Here is a 23957-nt window from a genome sequence, read left to right as displayed (position 1 = left end):
AGGTTGGCTAAGAAAGAACAGCATGAAAGCCTCTTCAGCAAAATCAACTGAAGGTACCTACAGTGACTATTTTAAATATATGGCCATCTTTTAAAAAACTTTAACAGTGTAAAACATTATAAAAGGAAAAGAAAAAGATGAGGAAAAAAGGAGATAATGTAAACACACCAGCTCTGACTATCATCTGAGTTGCCATGATTGTTTCAAGTCTGCATTGAGCTTCCTGGCAGCCAGGAGAATGGGCATACAAAATTATAAAACTTTGTTATTGGAATAAAGAAACATTCTACTTCTTTAGAAAAGGAAAGGCTGGGGCCAGCCTGATGGTGTAGTGGTTAAGTTGGCACACTCTGCTTTGGCGGCCCAGGATTCACTGATTTGGATCCTGAGTGTGGACTTACATACCCTCATCAAGCCACACTGTGGTGGCATTCCACATCAAAGAACTAGAAGGACTTACAACTAAGATACACAACTATCTACTGGGGCTTTGGGGAGGAAAAAAAAAGGGGGGAAATTGGTAACAGACATTTTCTCAGGGCCAATCTTCCTCACTAAAAAGAAAGCTTACTTTAAAAAAGAAAAGGAAAGGCTTTCCTTGATTTTAAATTTGAAAAATATTTCTCATGTGGAGAAAAAATACTATATAATGTAACACTGTATACACTATCATCAATTGGATTTTTATTGCTAATATCAATATGATTGTCTATGGCCAAGCAGGTAACATTAAAGTACTGCTCAGTGACAGCAGTGCTAGGAGGGTTAAGGATTTCCCATGAAGCATGCAGCGCCCCCAGGTCTAGAATACACTGTTCTCTGGAGAACATATTATGTTCTGCAGGGTACACCTAAGTGAATATATTATCCACTTGATTATATGGTGTCATACGAACATAGTCAATGGAATCAATTGCTACAAAATTCACTGATTAGTTTGCTGGATGAACATAGAAACAAAGGCTAAAAGTTGAAAGGATGTTAGGGATCTCTTGGCCCAATAATAAGTTAGAGCAGCTAATGTCATAAAAGGCATCTCTGACAAGCAGTGTCAGCTTGCATGCTGTGATGGACAGTTGGATCACCCTCCCACAAGGCCATCTGCTCCACTGCTGGAGACAGTTGTTTATTACGTTATGCTGAAAACTCCTGCACTGTAATTTCCACCAGCTTTTAAAGTCTGTCCTCCAGGTCAACTGAGCAAACCTCAAATATCAGAAGGCACTTTCGATCGACCACTGATGCCTTACCACCCCTAAACCAAACATCTTCAGTTTATGCTATTCATCCATTCAAAATGATGATGATAATAACACTACTTAAAAGTCATGTAACACTAGACTTTTTCCTCTGAGTGCTATACACAAGGTATTTTACACAGCAGAAAACTAACTGGCCTGAGACCGTGCCACTGGTTTACGGCAGAATGTAGACTAGAAGCCTGGTCTCTTCACATCTCTGCGTTTAAACAAGCATTTATAAACTGGACCAAACACTCATTAAGTGCAGTGAGTTGTTAATTATGGTAATTAATACTCGGAAATTTTTCAAAGTGTCAAGAATTTTATATAAGTGTTTAGAAATTCAAGAAGAAATACGAAAAGAGGTAGTTTCTCTTCTGTTTCCAGCAACAAGGTTTGACCAAACTATAGGTTTGAGTTCAGGCTTAAGCTTTCTGATCATCTCAACTATAAGATAATATATTAATGTAAACCATGTGGTTTGCAAATAAAACTAGAATTCTTAGAGTAATAAAAAAAGATGTGGGGCCGGCCTGGTGGCGCAGCGGCTAAGTCCACTCGTTTCACTTTGGCGGCCCGGGTTTCACCGGTTCGGATCCCAGGTGTGGACATGGCACCACTTGGCAAGCCATGCTGTGGCAGGCGTCCCACATATAAAGTAGAGGAAGATCGGCACGGATGTTAGGTCAGGGCCAGTCTTCCTCAGCAAAAAGAGGAGGATTGGCAGCAGATGTTAACTCAGGGCTAACCTCCCCCACCCCCCAAAAAAAGATGTGTGAAGGTTCTAGGGCTTTTCATACTTCAGTTCAGACACCATTTTTTTAGCTGTTTTTCCTGTATTCATCTTCATTCCCTCATATTTATTGAGTTCCTGGGCATCTTCTAGGTCCTCTTCTGTGTTCCCAGCAAGGAATGTCAGAATTCGAACATTTTTCCTTAAACAGCAAGAAAAAACCCACTGAATACATAAAACTTCACCTGTTGGGATAAAATTCCTAGGGTTCTAGAACTAAATATACGGCACTCAACTTAAATATGCAGAATCAGCTGTAGTTAATGGTATATAATTAAAATATCAGCCTAAAAATGTGCCTTCAGGGGCATTTCAACAAAGTCCAATTTAGAGAACTTTCGCTGTGCCAATGAGGTGCTCTGCTGAGCCTGAGTACACTGAAAAATCAAGAGGTAAGAGCTCTCCACTCAACACATGCTGCCCTTCATCCATTGTACGTGGAACCGTGTCCCACTGACGGAACTCGCAGAGCGTACTCTGACACTGTTGAGACGGGACTGAAGGAGGACTGAAGAGACTCTCGACCTCCAGGGGAAATGGAGTGCAAACCTTTGATGATGTGATGTGTTGACACTCACAGCAGATGGGAAATATTGACGTGACCACACATTCTGTTTGAGTAGAATGATCCTGCTCTTTAGTTTCTTTTCTCTCTGATTGTGTTCAAATGTCAATTTGAGCCATTTTCTTAAGGAACAAACTAATAGACGTCGGTATATAGAAGATGAAATCTAGTCATTACATCTTCTGGCTACAAAATGTTCACAGTCAGAGAGGAGAGACTGGGAAGCCATGTACAAAATTTAGACCAACCAGACTCTCCTTGGGATATTGACACAGCCACCAGCCAGGCCCAGCTCCAATGTTTAGTCTTGCAGGCAATGACCCGTTACCACGCTACTGATATAGATCACTGCGTGATTCCTTCAGCTTGCATCTTCCTAAGATTCTTTACTAAGAATCCTAGCTTTTAAAATACTATTTCCTACTCCCCAATCTTTGGTGTGTTTTCTTTCTAGAAGCCACAGAATCATTGACAGGGAGCAGGCTTTAGAGTGAAAGTCTGCTTTTAATCTAGGTTCTCCCACCTCTAAGGAGAGGATATTTAGTCTCAGTCCCTGATGTTTTCCTACATCTAGAGAGATCTCAGCTAGCCTAACATTCCTGGCCTCTTCACTCCTTTACCACTCTGCCTCAGGGAATGGTTGGTAAATGTGAGATGAGTAAGCAGGGCTTGCAGAGTTCAACCCATGCCATACTCTCCTTCCTTGAAGAATGGCTACAGTGATGCACATACGTCTTCTCTTCTGTGGAAGTTTTACAAAGGGAGGTGCCCACAGAAGGAAACATATGTCCATCTGGTCTGGACTGATGGATAAGTCTGCCTATTTCTGAGCGGCAGTATTAGGAAGCCCACAGTTGCTGTACTCCTAAGCCACATTATCCCTCCTAGCCTTAATCAGTAATAAGTATGGTATTCTGATCTCCATCTGTCCTACTCCTTGTCTATCTCTTAAGTGGCTTAGAACTCAGGACCACTTTTAACCATGTTGACCTTGGAGAGTTATTTTACTATAGTTGTCATTATATACTCACATTGGTCAAGTTTTTGAGCATCTTCTGGATTATCGTTTTATCTGATGATTATTTTGTCAACCTGGCAGGACTGTGACTGTGAAGTGCCTAGCACAGGGCTTGGCATTGATTAAAGTTTACCTTTCCTTGCTATTATTTTATTTTTAACTTAGTCATTTCCCCATTGTCCTAATTGCTTCTTCCCTTTAAGTTCACGCTTCAACACTTTCTTATTAAACCGTTTTGTCTCTAGACATTGCCCTACATCAATCTAAATTTGCTTCTTAAAGTGTGGTCCCAGGGGCAGCAGCATCAGCATCTTTCAGGAATTTAGAAATGGAAACTCTCAGGCCCCACCCCAGATCTACGGCATCAGAAACTCTGCAGGTGGAGCCCAGCAATTTGTGTTTAGCCCTCCGGAGGATTCTGATGCAGTTCAAGTTTGAGATCCAGAGACCTACGTCATCCCATTCCTGTTCAGTTCCATAGCTCATCTCTGCCCAGATACTTTTCTTCTTGTGTCGTAGTCTCTTGTGATTACCAACCATTTTGTTCAGCGTTGTTATCAATTGTTTCATACCTGAAAGCCCTGCCGCCCCTCATCTTCATCCAAAAAGGGAGATAAAAGGCAACTATTTGCCCTCAAATGATTTAAAATAAGGATTTGCAGTCTCTTTTATATGGACTTTTTGTCCACTCCTAATTATTCTATCTAATTTATTGAAAATTTGGGCAACTCAGTTAGTTTTAGTTTAGTTTATCAGGTGTTCATTTTCACAGCCATTGTATAACATAAACTCACAAATCTGCAAATCTTTGCTCTGTGTTTTGTTTTTAATGAGTAAATAGAAAATCTCGCTATCACAGGAAACTACAGGTAGCACGAGAAAAAACTGGTTTTCACAGCACTTGTTTCTCAACAACTTGAAAAGCATCAAGCAATTCAATTATCCTAAAATTGTCATCCAATTTGTTTCTCTGTGGGAGAGCTATTATTCTTATGTCATGAAGACCAGGAAATTATGTTTTCTGGAATATATGAATCTTTTCCCTCCTATTTTTGCTGAATTTCTGAAAGAAATATTTAGGGGCAGCAGGGATGGGGGAAGGGGTTGGCGTAAGAGGGAAGGGGGGGAAGAGGTAAAACAGGAGCTGAGAAAGAAAAGACGTTTTTCATCTCAAGTGACCCCAAAATATCACGGTTTAATTTACTACAAGCGTTTTAAAATTATCCCTTTGTAAATTTTAGCTAATGCCTAGGTACTTCAAGTAATTGAAATGTTCAGGTATTTATTAACTTCCCTCCCACCATTCCTCAAATGTTTATGCAAATTAATTTTCAATCAACAAAATTTTCAGACATTCAGGAGTCTACAGGAAACTAGTATTAATGTGTAACATTTGGGGGAAATGTCATTCTTTCTCATGTCATTCATGATGAGGCATTTTGGGGGAAAGCAAGTCATTCACTGAAATTATAATGAAAAGCCTTCAGTATTTATTAGTGTGTGGGAGTCTTGTTCTCAAGGGAGTATTTCACAGCTATTATTCATTCAATCTCAATTTCCCTGGGAGGGAGCGAAAGGGGGCCCAGTGAGCCAAAGTCAATGAGTTGAGTCATTGTTCAGCTCCATTCCAAAGGACTACTCAGTTTCAGCTAAACCCCTTAGGTTCAAGTCAAGCTTCTCTGGCTAAGGCTTTTCTTTGTGATCTAGTCCCATCAGCAACAGCTCAGAAATCACTTGTCTGGTCTCTGATCACCTTCACTGACGGGATCCTGGGAGGCATCCATGGAATAAAGGACCTTCCTGAGGAACAAGGACTTTCCAGGGTAAAGCAGACATTTCTAGAGGGGCATCTTCAGATTTCTTCTGAGATCCCCACAGTATCCATAATGGCCAGGACTTATACCTTATTTTCAATACTCCAAGCTCTTAAATTTGGTGGTAGTGATGATAGGGGTCCTCCTTTCTGATTTTATCTCCATTGATTTCTATCTTTTGTATTCCTGTCGTCTTATAGAAATGGCACTTTGGTCAAGTCTTTTTTCTAATCCTAGCAGATCATGTCCCTTTTGGTTTCCCTTGCTCCACCAACCAGTCTAGACTGCAAGACCAGTTATGTCAACACTGTCTTCTTGAACACTCATTCCACCCCTCAACTTTTCCTAAGTCTTCTAGGTTAATCCCTGACCCTGATCGTTTCAACTTTCTTTTCTATCTCCACCCCTAAGCTACCAAACGTTGGGGAAAAATTACAAACCATACCAAATACTTTTCTTCGGTAGTCCTTGCAGACCCTCCAGTGGACTTTGTATAGCTTCATGCAGGACAGTCATTGGCTTCCCTCCTGAAATGCCCCATTGTAACCCCAGCTCCCTTATTCTATGTAGGTGACCTTTCCACTTACTGTCATTACACCTTTTTCCACATCCCCCTTCAAATTTTCTTTGCACTTCCACCCTTTTCTTTCTTCCTTATTACTTTAGAGGGAGCTTTGCCCCTTCTATATTCAAATAAGTCATCCCTTCAAGTTTTTCTCCATTCCTTTCCCTAGTATTTGCTCAGCTCTCTGTCTCTATCTCTCTTTTCATCTCTATCCCTTGAATGCTTTTGTTAGGCCTACAAACACTCTCAGTACTCTCCTATAAAAACCAACAAACAAGCAAGCAAACAAAAGTCAACTTCCCTTGGTTTTGCAAGCCCTTCAGATTATTATCTTCTTGGTTTCCTTTCCAGAGTAAATCTGATTGCTCCTGGACCTCTTGAAAACTGGCTGATGCCACACTGCTTCATAGAAATTGCTTTCTCAAACGCTACTAATGACTTCTAATCACCAAACCCAATGAACCCTTTTTTTAATTGAGTTGTAATTGACATATAACATTATATTAGTTTCAGATGTACAACATAATGATTTGATATTTGCATATATTGTTAAATGATCACCATAATAAGCCTACTTAACATCTGTCACCTTACATAGTTACCAAAAATTTTTTCTTCTGATGAAAACTTTTAAGATATACTCTCTTAGCGACTTTCAAATTTGCAATACAGTATTATTAACTATATTAACCATGCTGTGCATTACATCCCTAGGATTTACTTATTTTATAATTGGCAGTGTGTACCTTTTGACTCCTTCTATTCATTTTGCCCACCCTTACCTCCTACCTCTGGCAACCACCAGAGTATCTATGAGCTCATATATCTATAAGCCTGGTCTTTTGTTTGTTTGTTTGTTTTTTTTAAGATTCCACATGTAAGTGAGATCATATGATATTTATCTTTCTCTGACTTATTTCACTTAGCATAATGCCTTCAAGGTCCATCCATGTTGTTGCAAATGGCAAGGTTTCATTCTATTTTATGGGTGAATAATATTCCATTGTATACATCGCACTTTCTTTACCCATTCATCCACCAATGGACACTTAGGTTGTTTCCATATCTTGGATATTGTAAATAATGCTGCAATGAATGTGGGGGTGCATATATCTTTTCAAGTTAGTGTTTTCGTGTACTTTGGATAAATACCTAGAAGTGGAATTGCTGAATCCATATGGTAGTTTTATTTTTAACTTTTTGAGGAAGCTCCAAACTGTTTTCCATAGTGGTACCAACAGTGCACAAGGGTTCCCTTTTCTCCACAGCCTCACCAACCAATGAACTTTTTATTATTCAGTTCACCTGATCTCTCTGAGATGTCTGCTCATACCAACTCATCTTGAACTCACTCCTTGCTTAGCTTTCAGGAGACACACCATGCCCTTACTGTGCCTTCTTTGCCTCCTTCAGGGATTCTTTCCTGTCCAGCTTGTTGAAAGTGATCTGCCATCAGGTGCTTTCTCCAGACCTCATTTCTCCAATGTCTTCCTTGACTTCATCAACTCTCAAGTTTAAACTATTTCTTCTTGTAGATAATTCCAAAATGTAATTCCAGCTGCCTATTGGACATTTCTACCTTGGATATTCTAGAGAAAGGGTTGGAAAACTAGTTCTAAAAAGGACAGATAGTAAATATGTTAGGGTTTTCAGGCCATATGGTCTCTGACTACTAAACTCTGCTGTTGTAGTGTGAAAGTAGCCACAGACAATACATAAATGAATGAGCGTGGTTGTGTTTCAATAAAACTTTATTTATGGACACTGATATTTGCATTTCATTTAATTTTCATGTATCATAAAATATTATTCTTCTCTGGATTTTTAAAAAGCCATTAAAAAATGTAAAGATAATTCTTATCTCTTAAAAACAGGCGGGATGCTGCATTTGGGCCTCAGGCTGTAGTCTGCCCACCTCTGTTCCAGAGGGGTTGCCACAGTCATCTGCTCCTCAGCCACTGACCCCTCTCTCCCCATTGTGGTTCTGTTTCCTCTTTAAGACTGTCTTTATTTTTATTTTAAAATAAAGAGTTGTGTGCTGTGTAATTTCCTGTAGGTACAGACTTCCTCTAGAGTGGGCTTGGGGAAAACAATTATCAATACAGTAGTCCCATTTTCAGATAAGGCAGTTGGGGCCCAGCTTGAAATTGTCATAGAGTTAAGTAGTGCTAAAGCCAGCATTAGAACTCAGCTTTCCCGACTTTTTGGACCAAGACCTTAGATGGATTGTGACACAGCAGTCAATTGCCTACAATGTGTTGTCTGTATTTTTCAACACAGAAAGAGAAATGGTTAGAAAACTTATTAAGCTTCTTTTCAGATCTACGATCCATATTATATTGTATCCCCCTGCTGTAAGCATGTTCTCGTCAGTCTGATGGCTGGTTATGATGCTTCTACTTAGCTGAGTTGGGCGGCCAGGAACTGGTGGAAGAGGGGAGACAATGTTTACTAAAGCAAAGTTCCAGAGACATCTTTTAAGATTGAAGTACAAATCTTCATATGCCTAATGAAGATCTAGATAACAGCAATCATAATTTTGGTACTGGCAGAGAGAGTTAAAGCCCACTATTGCATTAAAAAAAAAAGTGAGGAGCCAGCCTGGTGGTGCAGCGGTTAGGTGCACACGTTCCGCTTTGGCTGCCCCGGGTTCGCTGGTTCGGATCCCAGGTGCGGACATGGCACCGCTTGGCAAGCCATGCTGTGGTGGTCGTCCCACATGTAGGGCAGAGGAAGACCGGCATGGATGTTGGCTCAGGGCCAGTCTTCCTCAGAAAAAAGAGGAGGATTGGTAGCAGTTAGCTCAGGGCTAATCTTCCTCAAAAAAAAAAAAAAAATTTAAAAAAAAGTGAGATATATTTGTTTTTAGTTCAAATATGTCAAGAGAGAATGGATTATTTTCCTGTAGTGAATGCCTATTTTATCCTCTTAAATGTATTTTCTTAGAACTCACTCAGAGTTCTGAGTTCTACTAAGAATACTGTAATATTTACTTAGTTTTTATGAGGTTATTAAGGTCACAGATTCCTTTGTAACCCCTTTTCCTAATTCTTCAGTTTTAAGATTGTGAGAAATTCACCCTAACTTCGTTCAGAGCCTACACGTTTGTTTTTTAGCCATGGGCCAATTTGGCACTATTTATTTTAACTTTCATAGTTCATATGAATATTTTGTTAATGTAGTTATATAGTTTATATAGTCATATAGTTCACATACATATTTTGTTAATATCTATTCTGATGGAAGAACTTTGCAAAGAACCTAACATAAGTGTTATTTTGCTTTGTGAGGAAAACAAAGCAAACAAATATACAAACAAAAACATTCAGCAAGCAAGTACCATTAGGTATGACACCAATTGTGGGTATAAAAACAAACCATGAACAGGTGTGTGTGATTCTATCCTCATTCTAATTTATACTCTTTTTGGAAATTCAATGATGTTAACCTTACTTTATGCTTCTTCCTTTATTGTACTATAGAGCGGCCCTTGAAGAATCTTGTTTCTTGAGAGTGCATTTTATCATAAGCAGAATTGGCCCTAATTAAAAAGGGATTATCATGGGATACTATATCAAAGAAATGTGCTTCTGAAGTGGGTATTCTTTTACTCACTTTCCTTTAATAGATATAATGAAGGCCAGAACATATTACCCCTTTCAAATAAGAACCCTGGAAAATATGACTGGCTTTGGTAAACACATTTTATGTTTGAAGGGGAGATTAAGTTAGCCGTATCAATTTCTTAATGTCTAGAGAAATTCACTATGAGCATCAAAATAAAACAGTTGAAAACATCTAGAGTTTTGTTTTCTGAAGAAAATTAATTCTTGTTTATATAGTTCAATTTTTCAGTATATTGAGGTAAAATACTTTACAATAGGGCATCTTGTAAAATAATTTTTGTAGTAATATCATAAAGTAGGCTAAGCTGTTGAAAGAAAGCAAGCCCCCAAAAGTCAGTGGCTTAAAGAACAATGAAGTTTATTTGTCTCCCAGGTAACAGTCTCAGTTAAGTGTTAGCTTGGTGGGCAGCTCTGCTCCTGTCAGGCATTGGAGACCCAGGCTGGAAGTGGCTCTGCCATCAACAGTTGGCTTGCAGAGTTACTCTGGTTGTCACCATTCCAGCTGGCTAAATAGGGGAAAGAGAGGGAATCTCCGGCTAGGGATATCCTTTTAAGTAGATGAGACAGAAGCTCCTCAAATCACTTGAAATCATATTTCATTGACAAGTAGACAGTCACATGGCCACACCCAGCCACAGGGAGACCGGAAAATACAGTCTCTCAACGTGCCCAGGAAGAGGGGAGGACAGAAACAGTGGACAACTGCAGTCTCCATATACTGATTGCGAAAAGTTATAAATAATCAACAATATGCATGGCAAGGTCTCTAGAATGTTATACAAACACAACAAAATAAAAGAAGTAAACAGGTTAATTTTTTTCTGTTATGAAAATATTCAACAAGGTAAAAACCAAGGAAGGTCTTTTTGATTTTATGTCACCACATCAAAAAGATTTTTGTTACCAAACACACACAGGAAATACCCAAATTAAAACAAATCATGTTCTAAAAGCTGGGAATTCATTTTCTCACAAAAACAATGTTCTGAAAATGGCCAGGTTCCAAAATTATTTCAAAAGGGCCCCTTTACCTCCTGCGGTGCGTCTGCAATGAAAAGTAGTGGAAGACAATATTGTACTTTAGCACTCAAAATGGAAGAAAACTGTTAGCCAGAAATAATTTGTAAAAATATTTTCAATAAGGAAACTAAGTTTCATTAGAGAAGGATATGGTGGGGAGTGGGAAATGAATACTTCAATGAAATGTCAAAATGAATCTTCCAAAGTATTCTGGCAGTGGTTCTTTAGCTTGAACACACACCACAATGTGTGGACTTTGCTTTTTCCTCCTTTAAGGTTTATCACAAGCAAAATGCACATGCTTATCAGCCACGAATTACAGGTAGATTTTTGGAACAAAATGGGAGGAAGAAAATAAGCAGAGGTATAGGAAGAGAGGGTTCTACAAAGTAACCAGGAAAGAGTTGGGAGGCAGAACAGAAGGGAGGAAAAGTGTCACGTGCTCATGGCTCTCCAGCTACAAGAATATGTAAGAACAAGATAAGCAGAGGGAAAGGCAAAGCTGAGGGTGGGGGAGAGGAACCAAGACGGGAATATGCACGATCTCTTAGGGGGAAGGAAGAGAACAATCTGGGATTGAGTTTTCCCTAGTCCGACCTCCAGGAATTTGACTACTGCCTGCAATGAGGGTCTCAGATCAAGAAAGGCAGAGTGCAAGTGACCAGGTGTAGAGAAAGAATGTTCACGAGCTGAGAGGAATTCGGGGAGTGACTGACCTCTGTGTCGTTTTTCTTTAATTCATGCAAGGGAAGCTCATGGTTTAACATTAAGAAAAGGAGAACATATCAAAATGCAAATTAGAAGAATCTCCATGGCAGAGATTTTGAAACTAGTCTAGCGGAAATAAAAAGATACATCTGAACAGGGCCCCTATGAATATACCCGGGATAAGCCTCTTTGCATCTTTCAAGTACACTTCTGTTTTCCTCTTTCTAGCTGTTCTATTTCAGTACAACTTAATAGTTCCCCTACTGCTTACAACATGACTTCTGAAGATGCTTCATCTTGAGAAAAAGGCAATTTCGAACAGCTTGATCTGGGAGTAAGTCCTGTGTCTTAAATACAGTGGACGGCTGTTCTTCGTGAGCCTGACTGACTGCTCACAGCCCAGTGATGGCAGAATTCACCAAGGGACACTGGCTTCTCTCACTTGACAACTGCACGTACTATAATCAGAGAGACACAACATTGGGCTCCTCTAAAATTGCCTCGAATTGCTTCTGAAGCAGTACTTGGTGTAACGGTGGCACTGGCAACAATGAACCATCCCCATGGGTATCGAGAGTCCAGTCACTAAAGCCTGAACACAAAACAAAGATTTAACTCCTGAAAATGAAGGCATCTTCTGAAAAGAAACATAAATTCTCAAATTGGCTGCAGACTATTAATCAAATGCTTTTTGTGGTTTCAGAGAATATCAATACAACCCCAAACATGTTGGCACAGTTTCTCTCACAAATTTCTCTTATTCCAGTTTATTGCAGAGTTAACTATTTTGCAAAGAGATAAGGTCAATGAGACAAGGGATGGAAATGGTGTGAAGTTTAATAAATACAAGTGTCTGTTTGTGTTCTGTCTTGGGTCTTAACTCTGTGCCTAATTAGCTGTATTATCTTGAGCAGGTCATTAGATCTCTGGATTTGATTCCTCAACTGGAAATTGAAGGGACTAGATGAGATGAACTCTAAGACCCCCTGCAGCTCGACAGGCTGTAATTCACATTTTTTCAGCTTCACTTGTGCCGTGACAGGGGACTTTACTGGTAATCTTGGATTACTCGAAGATGGAGCACACTGCAAGCCTATGTAATATCACCCTGAATGGATCTCTCACAGCTGCTGTGGTTCCTTCTGTTAGAGGCCGCTTGGGTGGACTGAGGCCGGTGAAATTCTGTGCCCAGCTCTAAAGAGTTTTTGGAAACCTGCCATGATACTCTTAAGAAGGTTCCCCCCCATGACCTGACTACCCTAAGCCAACTTTAGAAGGTGACAAACAGGCATTCATCGTCAACACTGAGACCCTTCAGATGTCACTCTCCTGCTCAGCTCCTGTCCTGCCATACAGACTCTCATTCAGAACAATAATGCCAAGTCTGGGCTCAGATTTAAAATAAAACACTGATTTAAAAAAAAAAAAAATCAGAGGTCTAGTTTACCAGTATTTTCATTTGCAGTAATAACCTCTGAGTGAGGATGTTTATCAGCAGAATGGACCAAAAACAAAAACAAACAAGTACATGAAGAAACTTTTCTGTCTAATATTTTACTGCTTAGAGCCAAAAGCCACCGCTGGTACTGGTACTCATTTCTGAATCATCACCAGAACATAGAGTTGGTCCATCCCCCGTCCCACCCTCACCCCCCAGAGGCTGGGTTTCTGGTCTCACACCTCCTCCTTGTCCCACCATAAGACACCATATAAGGGAAAGCCTCTCACTAAGAGATCAGGCCTCGAACCTGAAACTTCTGGTTTCAGTAGAAAGATTAAGGATAATAGCTAACTTGAATTGGGGCCTGCTCCAGGTCAGACACAAGTTAATCTTTCAACCACTCTATTTGGTAAATACACATTATCCTCATCCCTTTTTACACAGGCAGAAAGTGAGGCCCAAACGGATTAAATAAATCGCCCAAAATCAGCAGGACCATCTCCACTCTAGATGCTAATCCTCACACTTCACGGCTTGCCTGGAGCCATCTGTAGTGCTCTGTTCTCTTGCCTTCGAGGGTGGGGTTAGGATAGCCAGGAGGATGAAGAAGGGTTAGAAACTTCAAACGGCCTTAGAAGACTTCAATACGCTTCATTCTCAAATATTCTATCCTTTTGATAATTGTCCTCGCTCAGGCTCAGGTCTCTGAAGAGAGCTCTGAAAAGTGCATTAATTTGCTTTTCATTTATTTAACAAAAAGACTCACGCAAGCACCTCTTACATGCATAGTAACCATTGAACTGACTACGGGAGTGGGTTTGAAAGAAGAGAAACGAACTCCAAGATATTGTTCATGTCCTAGGAGGATTATAATCCAGTACTCGAAGAAGCCTTTCAAACCTCTCCTAAACCCATGTGACCTCCCAATGCATCTTCTCTTCTGTCTGTATTACTTTCTACTCACATTAAGAAATTAGGGGATCATCTTCGGTCTATTTTCTCTCAACTTTAGAAATTTAAATTTTAATCATTCATGTGAATTCTGCACTATCTTTAAAATATATCCTAAGTATATTCTTGAGGTCTCATAGTAAAATATTTGTTGTATGAGAAGTAGTTCCTCTTCCAAATCACCACTTCTTCCCTTTTCCAACTCTAGCCTACTGGAACGACAGTAATTAAAATTACCTGCCTTGAAAGCTGGACTGACACTGCCATCCTCTCTCCTTTGGCTTCCTTTATCTGCATGGCACCCAGGCTTGGGCGTTGATTGCCAAGTTCTGGAATTTTAGCTCCCATATTTCATGTTGTCTTGCTCGTTTCACTTTTTTTTAACTTAATTTTTTTCCTAATAACTCCTTTTTATCCCTTTATTTGCTCCTCCGTAAAGTGACCTGACAGGACTAGATCCCTTACCTACAAGGGCCCCACAGTACAAGCATGACTGCTCTTTCCTTACAAGAGACGGGAGACTGACATGCTACTCCATCTTTGATTAATTTCTGATCCTTGGATTCTAATACATAATGTTTTTGCTTCAATCAACACTTCCCTAGGGAATATCAGGTGCTAAAATTAAAACACAAAAATAAAGACATCTCTGCCCTGAGGGGAAAAAAAAGATTTCCTTTTCTTGATTTACTCTCTGAAACTAGCCAGGGCTGAATTGACTATCTACTCCTGTCTAGAATCACTGGAGTACTGTGCAGTTTTTTCCTTCAGTTTGACACGCTGTCATGACCCCTATTAGTACAGGGACTTCCCTGTTTTGAGGGCAGCAAGTAACATGAGGCTATTTCTTCTTAGGGTATCCACTCTTTGTTCATTTATTTATTATAAAGCTCTAGTGGCTCATAAAGCACACTGGATAATGACTTTTTTGGAAACCAATGCTCAGAAATTGATATATAAATTGAATGCAAGAGTGAAGTCACAGAATAAAGTAAAAAATACATAATATAATTACATCCACTGAATATTATGTTTCTGGTGCAAATTTATCTTAAAGCCTTATCTAAATTTTTTTCTGGATTTTTTAGTTGGATTTTGAACTGCTCTTTGGGTCCTTATTAGAAGCTGGAGCAAGCCTCTTCTGCCATGTCTCTTTCTTCGGATGGCACCAATTATTTTAATTTATGATTCATATATTCAGAATGTTAGAGCTAGATGTGACATTTGAGGTAATTCTGTAAGCCCTTGCTATAAAAACAACGCAGCCACATATGGACATGCGGCCTTCTTGGAATAACACACAGTCTTGTGGGGGATACACAGGGAACAGTAGAAGAGGAAAAGGGACTCCCATTAGGCAGCCAGATCTGCCAATCAATGCTAGGGTTCGAAGGGGAAACACTACTGGCAGATCACGGTTCCATCTGAGAGAGATCCAGGATGGCAAAGGGACTTGCCCAGGGTCACAAAGCTAATATCAGCAAAAGAACTACCACTTACTGGGTCATATCCTAGAATGGTCCCTCACCCAGTAAAAGACAGATCAGACCTAGAATGTCCTTTAAAATGCATATAGTTATGTTAGTCATAGTGAGTTATTTTCCCAATTTGCTTGTAAATTGACTTGGAAACTTACCAATCATCCTAAAACAGAGGTTAACTTATTTTTCTAGGTGGACATGCATGACGAAGAGGCTGTGATGCTGCTGGGCCTGCCCCATCTTCACTCCCCTCCCCTCCCCCTTAGCACACTCTGAGCACCAGGTGAAAGGAACCTGCCCAATGCAGACCCCAACATGCGATTCCATTCTGATCTTTTCACCCTCAACCTGTCCCAATTCTATGGACGCTTCAGCTATTTTTGATTCTCACCTCACTCTTTAACTACATATTGCAGTGGTAAAGAGTGCAGATTTTGAAGCCAGACTTCCTGGGTTTGAGTTCCACTTCTGCCACTACCTAACGATGCAACCTTGGAATCTCTCTATGCTCTGGCTCCCTAATCTATAAAATGGGAACAGTCCCAACCTGAGAGGGTTGTTGTAAGTATTTAAAAAGTTGATCTATGAGAACCATTTAGAACAGTGACTGGCAAAGAATATATTGAAACAGAAAATTATCATTACTGGCTTTGCTGAAAGTATCTTCTCACCTATGAGCCTACAGCTTAATAATGACAATAAGAAAAACACCAACACCACTTCTGTATCAGGCACTGTACTGAATGCTTTAGAAACAGTTAATCACAATAAGTCTTTATGTGCTACTGTATCATCCTCTCTTCTCTTGTCCCTTATTTTTTTGCAGAAAATAGAAAACTAAGGTCAGAGAACTTAAACAACATGCTCATGGTCACCCACGTAGTAAGAACCAGAGTCAGGCCTTAAACTGAGATCTGTCTTGGAAACCTTCCAATTTCTCTGAGAAAAGGGTCTGAGAGATCTTTTAAAAGGCTTTTGTTTCAATGAGTTGCCTTACCTCCCGTACAGGTCAGGAAGACTGGGTTCTCTCCAAAGGCTGAAGGCAGCAGCAGCAAGGGGAGGGTCTCTTCTGGAGGGTGATGACTCCATCAATGTCTTAACCAGCCCACCTCCTGCCTTGCCTGGACCACACAGCACCCATGTGGGCTGTACTGCTGGAGGCCACCTGGCCCCTTGCTTATTTGAGTACAGTTTCAGGAAATGCTGTGCTGAACAGCCAAAGTGGTATTACACATCATTTCAATATCAGTAGTTCTTGAAGTCATTTATTTTTACCCCAGACTTAGAGTAAAGGGAACTTTGATTTTCCCAGATTAGGAAAAAAAAAAATTATGATTTTCCTTCCGAGTCTATAGTAGCCAGTATCTTGCCACTACTTGCCCCATACCCATCCATTCTCGGTTGTCAACATATCTTCCTTTAGTCTAATATGGTGTCTTCAGTGGAAGATCTGAGGCTGAAGGGCCAGGGGAGGGAAGAGTCCCTGAGTTTGCTAGAGGAACACCAGGCACTGCCTTGTCCCTGCTCCTGTACCACCTGCCCACTCCTGCAGCTCTTCTGGAGCTTCTGCCTCCTTTACGCCCATATTGCATCCCAGAGCCTTCACCCAGCACCTCCCAGGACAGCCTCTGGGTGCTCCCCTGAAATGCAGGTGAATCAACTACATGGCCCCTGTTTTTCCCCAAGACCCACCAGTAGCACTCATGCTGGGCTAAACTTAGGAAGCAGAATAGCATGGGGAGCATTTTTACTCTATTCCTTCTCCCCACACCTGCCATCACATTTAGCTGTCACACTACAGTATTAGGAAATGTCAGAGAAGCTGAAGTTGAATGTTTGTTATATGAAGAGTGGCAGAAAAGCTGCTGAAGACAGACAAGGGCAGCTCCAGAGGAGGTCAGGGGAGACAGACATCCCGGTGGGCAGCAAAGGGTATCGGCAGAGGAAAGATAAGCAGGCAAGTAAATTTCTAGGTCCAGTGGAAGAAAAGAAAGAGGCAGATTGGCAAGTGGCCTCAGACATCAGCCTTGGGTTACAAACCTCCGTCCCATCCCAGCCTCTCTGGATCTATCCTAGAGTTTCCTAAGATCCTTAGAGCTCTCCCTGCAGGGCACCTTGCCTCACTCCCTGAAGGCATCACCACTTCTTGGCAAAAGGGTAGGTGAGGGGAGAGGGGGTTCCCAAGCTCATGCTAGAAGAGATGTGTTCCTAGTTGTACTCTGAACATATTCTCCTTTAGAAACAAGGTCATACATGTTGTGTGGCTTCTGCCTTCCTTTTAGTAGGATGCTTCAGTTGCTACGGGATCACACTGAGGGTTGGTCTGGGGCTCTAACCTGGATATGGCAGTGTTGCCACGTGTAGTAGATACTGTTTGCGCTCTGCCCAGATCCCCTTCTTGAGCTGGCGCACGCAGCCCCAGCTGCTGTTGAGTGTTGGTTGCTAACTGTAGCTGCCTCCCTCTCAGAGAATTACCCTTGCCCTTGGGGGAACAGAGGCTGCCTGGCCTGGGGGGTTACCACCAACCCATAGCTGGTGAGTATCTGATAATGGGCGTACAGAAGCCCAGCCTCCTTGCCCCAAGCGGCCAACAGTGTGGTGCAATTCTTGCTCTACAGTTGTCCACAGGATCAGGATGAAGCTGGCCTCTGGCTGAGACCATTTCCTTACTTAGCTTTATCCTCCCTGCTCTGTGCAACCTCCTCTCTCCCTTCTCCTGAGGCACGCCCTCAATACGTCACTTGCACAAGAATCCCTCTCAGGCCCCACTTCCAGGGAACCTGACTTAAGACACATGTTTATTCCATATGTTTATTAGAGGTCCTGTATTGTCACCAGAGCAATACATCTCTGAAGGAATCAAGGTTGAGATGAGGAGCAGCTTGACAGGACCCACAAACCAAATTTGGTTATACACCCAACTCAATTTATAACATGCCTGGGCCTACACCTAATATCTGCTCTCTAGCTGACGCTAAGAGACCACATTCTATCAAATCCAAAATGAAGATTTATTTAATCATACTCTAAGGTAATTTTTCTCTTACTACAGAATATAAATGATTATACTTATGAAAATAATTAGCTATGTAGAATTTATTATTAACCGATACATTTGTCACAATTCTTAAAAATGTGGCTGAATGATTCTAAATTATTTTGTCATAATTATTCTTGCTATGATGGTATGAATCTCACATTTTTAATCAGTTGTTGGTTGTTTTTTTCCCCCATGAACTGTAAACTCTCCTATTGTGGATAGGTGGGTCCCTGATAACAAGGCTCTGGTTAATCTAGCAGTGCTATAAAACAGATCAGATTTGCAGCCTGAAATTAATAAAAATATAATTAAATATATGAAGGCAAAACAGAAGATAATTTAATCTTTCTGCTATGATTCAGAAGTCATATCAGGGTCATCATTATAAACCTCAATTACAGTATTGCAGAAGTGCAGAGAGATTGGTGAGTGGCACTCGGGTTCAAAGAGTGCCAGACAGAGCAGATCTTACTGCATGTATTTACGAAGATGCAACTTCATAACATCAGGTACCACATTCGCTGTTCTCCCCCAATACACAGATCCTTGTACAAGCTCTTGGGGAGTCTCCTTTACTTAGTTTCAGCTGATGAAACCTGTTCTTCTAGCCTACAACAAATAATCAAGACTTTTTAATTTTCATAGGATTATCCTCTCAAAAAGCTTCCACCTAAATAGGGACCCAATCATATTTTAAATTCTATTTCTGAATATATTTGGATGTACTATTCCTTTTGGTGTAACCTGTTATAGCTTCCATTTATAGTTTACGCTTCATTTTCTTTTCATACTGTACTTCATTGTCTAACCAAATACACTGATCATCCCTCCTTGTTCCATCAAATTATTGGAGGGTCTTTTAAGGGGTTGTTTGTATATTGGTAACTAATTATTTAATTTATTTATTTAATTCTTTTGGAGGATGATTCGCCCTGGACCTAACACCCACTACCAATCCTCCTCTTTCTGCCGAGGAAGACTGGCCCTGAGCTAACATTTGTGCCCATCTTCCTCTACTTTATATGTGGGATGCTGTCACAGCATGGCTTGATAAGCAGTATGTAGGTCCATGCCCGGGATCTGAACTGGTGAACCCCACACCACCAAAGTGGAGTACATGAACTTAACTGCTACACCACTGGGTTGGCCACTAAATATTGTTATTTTTAAAGAGGAGACTATCATTAAATTAAAAATTTCTACAGATCTTGGTTGTTTCTAAAAAGTTCCTTTACAGTGGTCAAAGCAGTCACAATATCTACAGATCTTTGCAGTATTTCAGTACGTGTACAAGATTTTCATTAGGAATGGGAAAGAATACCGTATTTACTTGCTTGCCACAAATATAGTGAAGATAAGAGGAGATGTGACTTTTTTTTTCTTTTCCTTCCACACTTACCAGTGACTAAATGAAGGCTTGAAAGATAGGTCGAAAAACTCTAAATGACCCTATTTACACATATTTTAGTATACGACTTTGGGCTTCAAGGTAATCTTTCTTTTTTAAGATTGGCCCTGAGCTAACATTTGTTGCCAATATTTTTTCTTCTTCTTCTCCCCAAAGCCCCCCAGTACATAGTTGTATATTCTAGTTGTAGGTCCTTCTAATTCTGCTGTGTGGGACACCACCTCAGCATGGCTTGATGAGCAGTGCTAGGTCCGCACCCAGGATCTGAACCAGTGAAACCCTAGGCCACCAAAGTGGAGTGCGCGAAGTTAACCACTTGGCCACGGGGCTGGCTCCTGAAGGTAGTCTTGATGTCACAAGATTGTTGCTGTAGCTCCAGCTATCACATCCATGTTCCAGACAAGAATAGGGCTAAAGTCAGCCCTGTCAGTACCCTACACCAGGCACACAAATAACGAATTTTCCTGGAAGTTCCATACAACACCTTCCATCCACATACCATTGACCTATACTCAGTGATCCCTATCTGCAAGGAAGGTTGTGAAACGAAATTTGTCACTGGGCACAAAATCAATTTTCTGTTACTAAGAAAGAAGGAGAGAAAGGGAATGGAATAGGCAACCAGCTTTATCTGCCGTATTTTCTTTTTTAGCATGTTTCCTTATGCGGACTGTGAACTCATAGAAGGTTGAGATTATATCATACTCATTTTAGTAATCCCAGAACACAGCACAATATCATAGCTTGTTATGTTTACTATGTTTATTAATTAAAGGAGAAAATGGAAATCTTAGCTAATTATAGATTAGAAGGAGGCAGATCGAAGACAAGTATAACAGGTGAATAGACAGTATTAATTTATCCCACTTATATTGCCATATTGTTATTTCAACTAGTATTAACTGAGCTCCCAGTCTGAGCCAGGCCCTGTGTCGGGCATAGGGGATACAGGGATAAACAGTGTTCCGGCTTTGAGAAGGGGTAGGGGTGAGACTGGGGGAGAAGAGTGGGGGTTCCACAAGCAAACAAGCAACTGCAGGGTAACGTGGCGAGGGAACTGAGACGTGGTCCTGACCCGCTGTTTGAGAGGTTAGGAAGCTGTAAGCAGGCTGGGTGAAACATGGAGTGGGAAGAGAAGGAGGGTAAGAGGAGGAAAGACCGGCAGAGCCAGATAATAAAGAACCTGAGTTATATGCAGAAGTGCAGAATTTATTCCTGCCAGCACACAAACCTATTTGTTGTGATAATATGTTTGTTCCTATGGCCCCCTTGGCCTTCCTCATGACCGGATTTCCCAACACTTTGCCCTTGATGGATGAGACCCACAGACAATCCCTTTCTGGGTGCGAGCTGTGTTCCATGGACTTTATCTGAGCATGGAGTGACAGTCTTCCCAGCGTCCCTTCTTCCAGGGTGGTGTTCCCTGGTGGACCAGTTTGGGAAATGCTGGTCTAGAGACATACTTCTCAAACTTGGCAATACGACTCCCCTGGACACCATAAAAAACAGTTGTCGGGGATTTCCAGAGAAAGGGGTTTATCTCCAAGAACTGCAGATGTGAACCTGATTTTCTTAGTGTGCTAACACTCTGGGTCTCAGTCACACAGGTCACTGGAGGGATACAGGCTTAGTTGAACTAACGAGTCACCACTTCAGCAATCTTATAGTCAAACAGATTACCCCAATGACTATTTGACTAGTGATGAAGACAGCCACCTCTTCCTGCAAATAATTCAATTCAGTTCATAACATATATGGCTATAAGTAGATCTACATCAATTTCTATTTTCTTTGCTTATCTTAGAGAAAGAGCGGTCCACCTAACCATGAAGCAGAGGTGATGAGAGAGAGAGAGAGAGAGCGCGATGAAGACGTTATGCAGTTGGCCTTGAAGACAGAGGAAGAGGCCACAAGCCAAGGAATGCAGGTGGCATCTAGAAACTGAAAAAAGGAAAGGAAATGGATTCTCCCCTAAGAGTCTCCAGATAGAACACAGCTCACACCTTGATTTTAGGATTTCTGACCTCTAGAACTGTAAGATAACACATTGTTGTTTTTGGCCACTAAGTTTGTGGCAACTTGTTTACAGTTAGCCATGGGAAACTAAAAACATATAACATATCTCTAGGTGCTGTTCCCGCATATATACCCTGGATCATTCCCTCTGTTCTCCACATAACTCTCTCCCTTGGGATTCTCCTCTTTTCTGAATCCATCCTCTGACCGTTCTCTTAAAAATCAAATCTGATTATGTCACAGGGTTTGAAGGGCATGAATACTCACTGATTCTGGTTAGGTTATTTCTGGGAATATAATTAGAAACCAGAAATAAGGGTTGTTTACAAATCCTGTCAAGGGCATTTGGTGTGATCTCAGGAAGGCTTAACAGGGATGTGATTATAGCTGAGAAAGCTTAAAGCAAATTGCACTATATGCTGAAGAAAGAATGCATTAACCACATGGAGCTGAGGGAGGGAAGAGATTTTTCTGGGTTTATCCAGGACCAAATGGAGGTAAATTCACTGACTTTGGCAGCCATCAGTACGGCACACTCTAGTCTGGAGGCGGGGATACCTCACCGGTACCTGGATCCCAGCGAGCGCTTCTCCTAAATAGTGGACATGGTTATTCAGTCATAGTAAATCTCATCCTGATTTAAATGCTGGTCACATGAAAGTTGGTTGTCAACTCATTCACCTCTGGATGCCCCATAAAATCGAGCTCAGGACCCTACCGGTGACCAACAGAAACTACATATAAGATTCTTCTACTCTGTAAGATGCTGAATCCTGGTTTAACAGTAGCCACACTTACTCACCCCTGTTTCAAAACCTCCACAAAAGAGAGATGACTATCACAGCAAATAAAAGGGAGGAAAGTTCTAAGAAGGAAGGAGACAGCAGCATTGGCAAATGCCACAAAGGGCACGACCAGGTGGGGATTAAATTTTTCCATTAGATTTGGCAATTAGGCGGTGACTGATGTTGCTCAGTGGAGTGAAAGCCTGACAAGGGAATGAGAGTTTAGGAAATGCTGACCTTAAGGCTGGGAAACTCCTCCGAGAAGAGGATCCCTGCCCTACAGCGTCAGCTCTAAATAAAATTCCCTCAGGATTTGCATTTGAATCAGAGAGAACTCTTCTGGTCCCCAAATCTGCCAAAGTTGATTAGCCCGTGCTGAGTCTTACCAGGCTCTCTCCTCAGTTCACCTGAGGTAGAGGAACTAATGAGCTGTGCAAAAACTAAAGGTCAAAAAACAAGAAGCAAAAGGTCCACGCACCCGGACTCAAAACGAACAAACGAAGCCCTGAGCAAGAGGAGCCATGAAAAGGGCTTCCAATTTAACCTCCTTGTTTTGATGATTAAAAAACGAGTGTCTGGAGAAGCAGAGGGGGCATTTTATAACTGGAATGCTGTCTTGCATCTCATCCATTATCTTCACCCCATCTCCCTCCAAATTAATAGCTTTTGCCGAGTTGTGGGCAGGTGTGAACCCAAGCACGGACCAAAGATGGAATTTTGTCCAGTGGCTAGAGTAATCGCATGCCACACAAAAAAAGGTGGGATGGTGAAAACCTCCACATCTGCATTTCCAGATGAAAACACTGGTTTCCTTCCCTGACTATTTGCTCTATTTCAAGGGGGGGATAGGGGGGAGGAGCGGTTTTCTGAATCTGAGCCCAGCTCTTTCTAAACTTGGTTACTCACGGCTGATTCATTCGCTGTTTTTCGTCTCCTGCCTCTGTCATTGCCTGCTGCTGAGAAGGGGGTCGCTGAATCACTGCCACTCCAGCTGCAAAGCAGTTCAGACCCAGTCCTGAGGGGACGGAAAGGCTTTTTTTTTTTTTTTTTTAACGCGTCTGCGAAAAAAGCCTCCTACTTTCCGGGGTGACCGGAGAGGGCAGTTTTACAAGTTTCAGCCCCGGGCTGTGGAAGATTTGGCTCCCGGGAGAGTCAGCGAGGCCGCAGTCGGCTCACCAGTTCTGGCTTTCCGGTCGGCAGGCCCGGGTGGCCGGGGCGGGGGTGGCGGGCCGAGCTCGGCCCGGTGGGCCCCAGCGGTCGCGCCGCGCTCCCCGCCGCTTTAAAAGCTCCCACAATGCAGCGCTGGCGTCCCAGTTCCGTTACCCCGTCTCTGCGGGCGCCGGCGAAGCGGCGGGGAGCGGGCGGGCTGGGGGCCGGCGGCGGCGGCGGCGGCTGTAACCCGAGCGCCCGGCCGAGGGGGGCGCCCCCGCGCCGCTCCGCCCGCGCGCTCAGCCTGCCGCCCGGAGAAGGGGCGGAGCCGCCGGG

General features: G+C 41.8%; 1 protein-coding gene across 7 annotated transcripts in view; it reads right to left on the bottom strand.

The window, feature by feature from the left end:
* LMNTD1 (lamin tail domain containing 1) overlaps positions 1-23875 on the bottom strand; it is a 365312-nt gene extending 341437 nt beyond the window's left edge. For 5 of the 7 annotated variants that reach the window (XR_006889733.1, XM_046669396.1, XM_046669406.1 and 2 more), the window contains exon 1: positions 23379-23875. The gene's annotated coding sequence lies outside the window, so the exon portion shown is untranslated. The remainder of the gene's footprint in view (positions 1-23378) is intronic. The other 2 variants (XM_046669426.1, XM_046669444.1) reach the window with 2 other exon arrangements.
* Between the last annotated feature and the right edge of the window lie 82 nt (positions 23876-23957).

The sequence above is a fragment of the Equus quagga genome, chromosome 1 (genome assembly GCF_021613505.1).
Source record: "Equus quagga isolate Etosha38 chromosome 1, UCLA_HA_Equagga_1.0, whole genome shotgun sequence".
Classification (NCBI taxonomy): Eukaryota; Metazoa; Chordata; class Mammalia; order Perissodactyla; family Equidae; genus Equus; species Equus quagga.
The sequence above is the reverse complement of the archived record's forward strand: the minus strand, read 5'-3'. Positions and strand labels throughout refer to the sequence as shown.